The sequence below is a fragment of the Pan troglodytes genome, chromosome 1 (genome assembly GCF_028858775.2).
Source record: "Pan troglodytes isolate AG18354 chromosome 1, NHGRI_mPanTro3-v2.0_pri, whole genome shotgun sequence".
NCBI classification, from domain to species: Eukaryota; Metazoa; Chordata; class Mammalia; order Primates; family Hominidae; genus Pan; species Pan troglodytes.
This window is the reverse complement of record NC_072398.2, coordinates 169,338,561-169,346,664: the sequence shown is the minus strand read 5'-3', so window position 1 is coordinate 169,346,664 and position 8,104 is coordinate 169,338,561. Positions and strand designations below refer to the sequence as shown.

The window sequence follows — 8,104 nt, the reverse complement described above, 5'->3', positions numbered from 1 at the left end:
GTGTGGTGGTGCACATCTGTAATCCCAGCTACTTGGGAGGCTGAGACACAAGAATCGCTTGAACCCAGGAGGCAGAGGTTACAATGAGCCAAGACTGCACCACTGTGCTCCAGCCTGGGTGACAGAGCAAGACGCCATCTCGAAACAAAACAAAAACAAAACCATTCCTTTGTGCTGGTCTATCCCCACTCACAACCCTAGCCCCTGGCAACCACTGGTCGGCTTTCTGTCACTCTAGATTAGATTTTTCTTTAGCATTTCATATAAGTAGAATCACATGGTATGAACTCTTCTGTATGTGACTTCTTTCACTCAGCATAATGTCGTCGAGATTCACCCATGTTGCTGTGTGCATTGATAGTTCACTCCTTTTTCTTGCTGAGTAGTATTCCACTGTGCGGCTAGGCCATGAGCACAGTTGATCCATTCGCCTATTGGTAAAACTTTGGTTGCTTCTAATCTTTGACTACTATGAGTAAAGCTGCTATCAGCATTCGTTTGACTCTTACTTTTGAAGTGAAATTCAAACCTAGCCGTTTTGGTGAGGCATGGAGATGAGAGATAAAGCTAGCATTTTTAAGGCACCTACTAAGAGCTGGGTGCAGAAGATGAAAGACGAGGAAAGAGGGGAGCATTCTTTCCATCTCTAAAGAAAGCACCATAAGGATTGCCCTGGCCAGGCACGGTGGCTCAGGCCTGTAATCCCAGCACTTTGGGACACCGAGGCGGGTGGATCACCTGAGGTCAGGAGTTCGAGACCAGCCTGATCAATATGGTGAAACTCTGTTTCCACTAAAAATACAAAAATTAGCCAGGTGTGGTAGCGCTCCTGTAATCCCAGCTATTCGCGAGGCTGAGGCAGGAGAATCACTTGAACCCAGGAGGCGGAGGTTGTAGTGAACCGAGACCGGGCCATTGCACTCCAGGCTGGGCTACAAGATCGAGACTGTCTCAAAAAAAAAAAAAAAAAAACTTTCTAAAAATTGAGCAAGGAGCTGGAGTCTCCGGAAATGACTAAGGCCCGAAATATTAAATATTTCTGCTCATAGTTGAAGACAAAACCTTATCCAGCCTTGGCGGCTCCTTTCCTCTTCCCCCTTTATCAGGGACTTAGTTCATGATCAGGACTGCGGCATGGAGGGCGGCCTGGAGCGTGCTGTATTTGTGCCGACCCGGGCCTCCTGGCCTCGCTGCTGTCGCCGAGCTGCGTGCTGGTCCTCAACGCCCGCAACGACGATGCGCTGCGGCAGCTGGAGGCCGAGCTGGGCGCCGGTCGGTCTGGCTTGCGCGTGGTGCGGGTGCCCGCAGACCTGGGCGCCGAGGCTGGCTTGCAGCCCGCTGCTTGGGGTCCTGCGTCAGCTCCCCAGGACCGAGGAGCTGCAGCGACTGCTCTTCATCAACAACGCGGGCTCTCCTGGGGATGTGTCCAAAGGCTTCGTGGACCTGGGTGACTCCACTCAAGTGAACACAGACTGGGCGCTGAACTTGATTGACCTCCATGCTCTCTCTGCCGGACTTGCAGCGTCTTGAAGGCCTTACCAACCAGTCCTGGCCTCAACAGAACTGTGGTTAACATCTCAACCCTCTGTGCCCTGCAGCCCTTCAAAGGCTGAGCGCTGTACTGTGCGGGAAAGGCTGCTGGTAACATTCTGTTGAGGTCCTGGCGTCGGAGGAACCTAATGTGAGGGTGCCGAATTAGGCCCCAGGTCCTGTGGACACAGACGTGTCCCGGCGGTTAGCCCGGTAGACCTCCATGGACCCAGACATGCGAAAAGGCTGCAGGAGCTGAAGGCAAAGGGAGAGCTGGTGGATTGCAGGGTGTCAGCCCAGAAACGGCTGAGCTCGCTGCAAAAGGGGGTGTTCAAGCCTGGAGCCCACGTGGACTTCTACTATAAATAAGCCCATGTCTTTGGCTTCCTGAACCTTTCTGCCCCCACTTTCGGACACACCCCCAGAGCCCCATGGCTCCCCACACCCTGCCATGGTGGCAGTTCTGCCTTACACAGATAAACACTCATGTCTACTGTCCTACCTTCACACATAGCCTGCTGTGATGAGCTTCCAGGTCGCTGGCCTTACCAGTTGTCGAGAGTCTGGATGTGGCACCCTGGATTATGAGGAGGCTTAGGAGAGAGGTTATGGGTATTCATGTCTCTATCCCCAGGAATAGAATTTAAGGGATGGGAAGAGCAGGAAAAGAAGCTGAAACACACAAGAGAAGAGGTTGTGTCTCCTGCTCATAGCTAGTCCATGGGGAGAGGGAAGAATGACCTGAGTCAAATAGGAGAATGCATGCAGATTCGCAGATGGCCTGGTAGGGAGGAAGAGCAGAGGGTACAAGTCCCCGCTCACACAGATGCCCCTTGCTGAGGGGAGCAGCAGCTTCTGTTGAACTTTGTGTCCTCACTCTGATATCTCCTTCCTCCAGAATCCACCACCCCTTCCCCAGGCTGGGAGAAGGGGCCGTTGGGTGTCTATGTACATGGCCAAGGCAGATACAAATAAAATTAAAAAAAAAAAAAAAAAGGGAGAGGGTTACTTAACCTTTTCAGTTAAGGCAACATTGCTACCTTTCACGGAGTGAGTGATTGAAGTCAAGAAAGAAGCCCTGCTTGGGATTAGAGAAACTGAAAAGAAATACGATGACTCATTAAAACAGTTTTAAAACTATAGAAAGGTCAACAATTTAATGCAAATATTAATTAAATGCCTAGAAAAAGAAAAGGGAGGCAAAAGTGAGTGAAGAAGAACATCTATTGCCCTTCATATGTGTCAACCACTGAGCTACGAGCTTTACCTATATGAATTGAATTGATTTTCATAACCCTATAAGGCAAGTACTATTTTTATCCCCATTTTACATATGAAGAAATCGTGCCACAGAGAAGTTTAATAACCTGCCCAAGGTAACACACAGTAGAGCAGTCAGGATTCCAATTCACTAACTACTGATTTATCCTCTTCCTTGGCACTACATACCAGTGACTGCTGGGGCAACAAAAATGTAGAAAACATGGTCCCAGTCTTTGGAGGACTCATGGGGAAACACCATACAATATTCTGACTTTGGGAAAGTGACCTAATATTTCTAATTAAAATGGAAATTAATAACCCCTTTAATGTCCTCCTTACAAGGTTCATTTATTTATCCCATAAGTTCTTACTGAATATCTATTATGTGCCAGGCACAGTGCTGAAAGTTCCTCATGGAGCATATTTTCTAGAAAGAAGATAAGGCAATATTCATGTAAAAAATAGCCACCGGGCATGGTGGCTCATGCCTGTAATCCCAGCACTTTGGGAGGCCGAGGTGGGTGGATCACCTGAAGTCAGGAATTCGAGACCAGCTTCACCAACATGGTGAAACCCCGTCTCTACTAAAAACACAAAATACAAAAATACAAAAAATTAGCCGGGCGTGGTGGTGCATGCCTGTAATCCCAGCTACTCGGGAGGCTGAGGCAGGAGAATGGCTTGAACCTGGGAGGCGGAGGTTGCAGTGAGCTGAGATCATGCCATTGCACTCCAGCCTGGACAACAAGAGCAAAACGCTGTCTCAAAAAAAAAAAAAAAAAAAAAGAGCCAGGCACATTGGCTCACGCCTGTAATCCCAGCACTTTGGGAGGCCGAGGCGGGTGGATTGCCTGAGATCAGGAGTTCGAGACCAGCCTGGCCAACATGGAGATACCCTGTCTCTACTAAAAATACAAAAAAAAAAAAAAAAATTAGCCAGGCATGGTGGCAGCCGCCTGTAATCCTAGCTACTCGGGAGGCTGAGGCAGAAGAATCACTTGAACCCAGGGGTTGGCGGTTGCAGTGAGCCGAGATCATGCCATTGCACTCCAGCCTGGGCAACAAGAGGGAGACTTCGTCTCAAAAAAAAAGAAAAGAAAAAGAAAATAGATATATAAGTAAATGGGGGGAGAAAGAATAGGGGCAGAAAGAGAAGGAGGAAAGGAGAAAGGGAAAGAAGGAAGAAGTTATTTTTGGACAGTAACACGTGCTATGAGAAAAAGGAAACTGAGTGATGGGATGAAGGGCGATTTTAAGTTCAGAGGTGGTTGTTACTTTGCCTAAAAGCAGCCAGAGATGTTCTCTGTAAAGTGATGACTTCAAACTGATAACTGAACCGTGAAAAGTAGCCAGCCATGTGCAGGTCTAGGGACAGTGAATTCCAGTTGGACAGAAAAGTAAGTGCAAAAATTGTGAGTCAGACAGGTCATCTTATATTTGTGGAAAAGAAGGCACCCAGCATGGCCAAAACATGATGACCAAAAGGGAGAGTAGGAGATAAAATCACAGAGGCAAGCAGGGACCAGATCATGAAGGAACTGGAATTAGATTTTTTTTGTAATCCCAATGAGAAGCTGTGAGGAAAGTTTTGAATAAGAAAGTGATGATTTTTTTTTTTTTTTTTTTTTTTTTTTTTTTTTTTTTTTTTTGACAGCGTTTCACTCTGTTGCACAGGCTGGAGTGCAGAGGCATGATCTTGGCTCACTGCAACCTCTGCCTCCCGGGTTCAAGCTATTCTCCTGCCTCAGCCTCCTGAGTAGCTGGGATTAGAGGCACCTGTCATCATGCCCAGCTAATTTTATGTATTTTTTGTATTTTTTTTAGTAGAGACGGGGTTTCACCATGTTGGCCAGGCTGGCCTCGAATTCCTGACCTCAGGTGATCTGCCTGCCTCAGCCTCCCAAAATGCTGGGATTACAGGCATGGGCCACTGCACCCGGCCAAAGTGATGATCTTATTTTCATATTTTATACACTTCCCTGGCTGCTCTGTAGAGAATGGATTTGGTGGGACTAGAGGGAAAGTGAGGAGAGCAGTAAGGAGGTGGTTGCAGGCTGGGCGCAGCGGCTTATACCTGTAATCTCAGCATTTTGGGAGGCTGAGGTTGTTGGATTACTTGAGCCCAGGAGTTCAAGGTCGGTCTGGGCAACGTAGTGAGACCCTATCTCTTCAGAAACTAAAAAAAGTAGTCAGGCGTGGTGGTGTGCATCTGTAGTCCTAGCTGCAAAGGGAGGCAAAGGTGGGAAGTTTGCTTGAGCCTGGGAGGTTGGGGCTGCAGTGAGCTGTGATTGTGCCACTGCACTCTAACCTGGGTGACAGAGAAAGACGTTGTCTCTAAAAAAAAAAAAACAAGAACAAACAACGACAACAAAGCAAGAAAGTAGTTGCATTAGGCTAGATAAGATGGTGGTGGCTTGGTTAATGGTAGTGACTATGAAGTGGAAACTAGTTATTGGAGTCAGGATTTATTCTGGAGGTGTAGCCCATACGACTTGCTAATGAATTGAGGAATTGAGAGGAATCAAGGGTAACTTTCAGAATTTCAGTTTGGGCAGCTGTTTGAATGGTGGACTCCTTAGATGACAATGGAAGGAGCATATTTGTGCTTAATTTTAGAATGAAAAAGCATTTGCAAATTATAAAATGCTCTCCAAAAGTATACTGACACTGAAGAAGTAGGCCACCATGAGTCTTATAGCTGCAAGGAACTGAATTTTGTCAACAATCTGAATAATCTTAAAAGTCGTCTTTCCCAGTCAAGCTTCCAGATGAGAATACAGCCCTGGCTACCTGATTGCAGTTTTGTGAAATCCTGAGCAGGGGTATCAAGTAATTTTGATGCAAATCTAAAAGGCAGGGACCAATTCAGTCCCAGCTGGCCCCAGTCGTATCTGGCTCCCCATTCTTGGTGGGCCATGAGCAGATTTCCCTTTAGGGAAAGGGAATTTGATGACTATGTGGCCCTCTCAGGAAAGGCTATTTGATGACAATAATCTTTGTCATTCTCTCTTGTTGACCCACCAAACCAGTCACAAATGCTGGGTTACTCTGTTCTTTTCTCAATCACCACATTTGATTTCGCTGAACTTGTAAAAATCTATTCAACCCAGGAAAATCTGCATCTACAAGGCTGGCATCTCTTCTCCTAGATAAGAAACAGTTCCCCCAAAACTGAGACCACAACTCCCGCCTGCTTCTTGAAATCTTTCCAGACCACAGGACCCCAAGGCTGGGTGGGACCATGATGGTCACACAGTTAATTCTCCTGGCAGATGTCTGAATCCTCCACAGCCTATCTGCCATGGCCTCTTGCTTAAAACCTCCAAAAAGGAATTGTGGAGACAGATAAACCTAATTCTAAATTCTGACTCCATTTCCTGCTACCTGTGGATCATGTACAAGTTCCTTAACATCCTTGGGCCTTAGTTTTTTCATCTGTAAATGGGGGATAGTAATACCCTTACAGAGTTGTTTTGATCGATCTAAGTGAAGCACTAACTCTTGCTTCTCCCTGTCTCCCTCTAGTGATGAAAAACTCTAGCCCAGTTTTCTCTGATTTCTTTTACCTGTTAGTCTCATTAACAACCATTTTTGACACCTAATAATATGCTATGTTTCATTGTTCTTCAATTACTTTGTATGCATGGGTCATGACTTCCCAAGAAGGCTGAAGATAAGCAGCCATATTTTATATTTCTTGGGGTCTCCCAAAGAATTTAGGTCAATCCAGGGCATGCAGCAAGCATACAGTGAAACAGTAAAACCTGCCAAATTAAATTAACAATCCATCATTATGAGAATAACTTAAAACTGGCTCTCCCAAATGAACTGTCATTTAATTGAAGTTTGTCATAAAAGGACTGCCTTTCTACCATATCCATTTTCAAGTTAAAAATACTGAGTGCAAAGTCCTTTGCTTTTAAAAAGAAATATTTTCATGCACCTCACGTTTGCATTTGAAACAACCTCCTAACAAAACAAAAAAAAAAGAGAGAGAGAGAAAAGAAACTAAAAATGAAGCATCCTAAATTGCACAATTCCGGTGTTGTTTCCTATCCCTGAGACCAAGACACGCTGAACCTCAGGTTTGCCCCTTTCTTTTCTCATTTGCCTACCCATTTGTGTATCCAAGAGTTAAGATTTTAAAAGATTGATTTTTTTTTAAAGAAATGAATCCCAAATCTACAAACGAACTGTAAGGTTCTCATTTCAAGTAGATACAGGTTACAGTATGTTTGACCATAAAAGCAGAAAGGCTGGGGTAAAGTGCCGTGAGGAATCTATTGGAAGAAATGGGATCAGATAGATGTGGCGCACTTCTCTTAAGTGCATATCACTTAACTGCATAATCAGCTTGTGCTCCTAAGAATTATGCAGTCTCTGTCTGGTCCCCATTAGATTGAATGTGTTGCTACTCCAGTTAATTGCATATCAGCAAATTGCATAATTCAACTATACGCACCCTGAACTGAGTTCCAAATGCCATCCAGGACAATGTAATCAAACTAGGGCAGTGAAGAGCTGGAATACTTATGAGATTCTGCCCATTTGTCACATTTGGTTTGGATGGTCTGTGCTGTGAAGAAGGCAAACCACTGGGCATAGACCTTGTGCCCTGGATTCCTGTATAACCTCTCCCCCACACCACAACCACTGCATGCAGTCCCCATCCCAGAACTAATTAAAATGAGTCCAAAAGAAAACAGGATGTCATCACACGGAAGTGTGATTAAAAAGTAAAAACTCTGACTCCTAACCATGGTGCTCTCCTTCCCAGGACTGACATTACTGATAAGGCAGACCAGAAAAAGCAGCAGCTATTTGGTTCTACCAAGAACTAGCTGAGCAAGTGTATTAGTCTGTTCTCACGCTGCTAATAAAGACATACCCAAGACTGGATTATTTATAAAAGAAAGAGGTTTAGGCCGGGTGCGGTGGCTCATGCCTGTAACCCCAGCACTTTGGGAGGCCAAGGCGGGCAGATCACGAAGTCAGGAGATCGAGACCATCCTGGCTAACATGGTGAAACCCCATTTCTACTAAAAAAATACAAAAAAATTAGCCTGGCGTTGTGGCGGGCGCCTGTAGTCCCAGCTACTTGGGAGGCTGAGGCAGGAGAATGGCATGAACCCGGGAGGCAGAGTTTGCAGTGAGCCGAGATCGCACCACTGCACTCCAGCCTGGGTGATACAGTGAGACTCCGTCTCAACAAAAAAAAAAAAAAAAAAGAGGTTTAATTGACTCACAGTTCCACATGGCTGGGCAGGCCTCAAAATCATGGTGGAAGGCAAAGGAGGAAGAAAGCCATGTC

At 45.7% G+C, this 8,104-nt stretch overlaps 1 pseudogene; it reads left to right on the top strand.

Annotated features, from left to right (window-relative positions):
• The first annotated feature begins 471 nt into the window (after positions 1-471).
• LOC107973602 (sepiapterin reductase-like) lies at positions 472-1,964 on the top strand (annotated as a pseudogene).
• Positions 1,965-8,104: the final 6,140 nt, after the last annotated feature.